The sequence below is a fragment of the Eriocheir sinensis genome, chromosome 19 (assembly GCF_024679095.1).
Source record: "Eriocheir sinensis breed Jianghai 21 chromosome 19, ASM2467909v1, whole genome shotgun sequence".
NCBI lineage: Eukaryota > Metazoa > Arthropoda > Malacostraca > Decapoda > Varunidae > Eriocheir > Eriocheir sinensis.
In genome coordinates this window covers 13133297-13135796 of record NC_066527.1, presented here as the reverse complement: position 1 = coordinate 13135796, position 2500 = coordinate 13133297, and the positions used below count along the sequence as shown (strand labels likewise).

The 2500-nt window shown below is 38.5% G+C and overlaps 1 protein-coding gene across 8 annotated transcripts in view; it reads right to left on the bottom strand.

The window, feature by feature from the left end:
* LOC127000727 (histone H2A-like) overlaps positions 1–2500 on the bottom strand; it is a 31031-nt gene that overhangs the window by 19162 nt on the left and 9369 nt on the right. The gene's annotated exons all lie outside the window — the stretch shown is intronic.

The following is a 2500-nucleotide window of genomic DNA, read 5'->3' as shown; positions in this document are numbered from 1 at the left end:
CGGAAAGGGAGGCGCCAAGCGTCACCGCAAGGTTCTTCGGGACAACATCCAGGGCATCACCAAGCCGGCCATCCGTCGTCTGGCGCGCCGTGGCGGTGTGAAGCGCATCTCCGGGCTCATCTACGAAGAGACCCGTGGTGTGCTCAAGGTGTTCCTGGAGAACGTCATCAGGGATGCCGTCACCTACACTGAGCACGCCAAGCGCAAGACCGTCACCGCCATGGACGTGGTGTACGCCCTCAAACGCCAGGGCCGCACCCTGTACGGCTTCGGTGGTTAATGCCGCTGCCTGAGCGAGCCCGACCTAACCCACACACCCCGGACCTCTTTGAGGTCCACATTCTTATTCACTAAGAGAATAGTAGCACACTTTTTACTTCAGTTACATTTCCTTTTTTTCTTTCTTTCTTTCTTTCTTTCTTTCTTTCTTTCTGTTTCCTCCTCCTCCCTCCTCCTATTGGGATTTGTTTTTAGATATGTTAGATGAATGTATCTAATTAGTGATTCTGAAAGTCCTTTAGAGAAAATAATCACTTGGATTATAGTGTCTTTCCTGCAATATTTGCCTGTGGAATGGAATAAGTATTATTTCATCTATCACTGAAATAGCTGGATGTTAATACAAAAATATTGCCATACTCAACTCCTAATACCTCCCCAATTGTTTTTTTTTTTTTTTTTTTTAATGCAAGACCATAGGTAATAGTAGCTGTATCTACAAAACGATTGGTAATAGGATTATCTGTTACTCAAGCAAATGGTACAAATAAATCATTCTCCTTGAACAAGTTTGTTTTTACATCCTGTGCATATGGGAGGAAAAATGAAATCTAATAGCGCTTTTATCAACTCTTTCATAGTTACTCAAATATTCTAATACCTACAACCAGAACAGATATATTTTCATTATTGTATGTGAGAGGTATAGAGGGAAGTAATTGCTTGTTAAGGCTTTTATTCTAAGAATCTACCTCAAAAAAGTCTAGAAAGTTCAGAGTTAAAAGTGTAATGATTACCGAAGTAGAAAAATCATATAAGATCTCTATTCATAACTCCCGTAACACCTACTATACATTTCAGCGGCAGACAAACGCTGTTTTTCGCAAATATCTCCTAAACGAATCTTTGGATCAGTATGATATTTCAGCACACTACCTATAATACCCGGACCTAATTTATAGCTAACCTACCACATTACTGTATGTCTTATGTGACGAGTTTACTTGTGAAAAATAACACAAACCCGACGAGTCATGTTGACGCATTCGAAGGAAAGTGTGCCCCCCCCCCCCTGCACCCTCCCAAACTATTCCTAGCCACAACTACTCCCCCTTCTAGCTCTCGTTATCCCTCCTCTTCTCCCCCTAACTTCTCGCCTCCCTCATCACTCTTGTGTCCCTTCCTATTTCTCCCATCACTGTATTATATATTAGAATGTTATGTACGTGTATATGTATAGATAGTATGATTATTAACTAAGAGCATGTTATTTCACGTTGTAGAAGGTCCATGTCAGTCCTTATGGTCAACCAAGGGAACACGATGTACTGGCATTACCAGCGGTCTGGACCTTCTAGGAAAAGTTATTACTGTTATTACATACTGTAGTATATATTCATCAAAATGTCAACTTGGTCCAGCTAATATAATGTTATTTTGTTGACTTGTCTCTTTCATATTTATATTTTGCCAAAATTATAAACCGCATATATTTTTCTCCATCTATACATATGGTTATGATGCGTAATACGTAGTCATTATATATATATATGTACATCGTGTATTATTGTAAATACGATTACATACATTCCACTACTTATTAAGTGGAAGCAATATGAAAAAAGTATGTAATTATATATATATATATATATATATATATATATATATATATATATATATATATATATATATATATATATATATATATATATATATATAATGATAGTGTAGTCTGCTTAAGTCATAGCCTCGTGCTGGGTAAGGGGGATTGTGTGAGTATTGTGGTGAAGAGGGCAACCAGGAGGGGGATACTGCGATATTGGAGTAGGGAAGGAGTGGTCTTTGGGTTGTTCGGGGCGTTGGTGGAGGGGCTAGAGGAGTACCCCACACTCGTCCGATTCTGTTTAACACCTTAGATATGATGACTGGATTAGGCTTAATATCACTCAGTAAGCTCCTAACATAACACATATTGCAACATGGTATATTAGCCATAAATTAGGTCCGGGTGTTAAAGGCAGTGTGTTGAAATATCATACTGATCCAATGATTCGTTTAGGAGATATTTGCGAAAAACAGCGTTTGTCCGCCGCTGAAATGTATAGTAGGTGTGAATATACTGCTCCTGTATGGTTTATGGTAGCAAAAGACTTCAAAGATATAATCAAGAGAGAATCATGCAATGTAATAAACTCTACCCACATACTGGCCAAAGAATATGCTAAAGTTATTTCTCAAGGAAAAAAAAAAAATCACTCCTTAGCAATGGCTTTTAGTTACA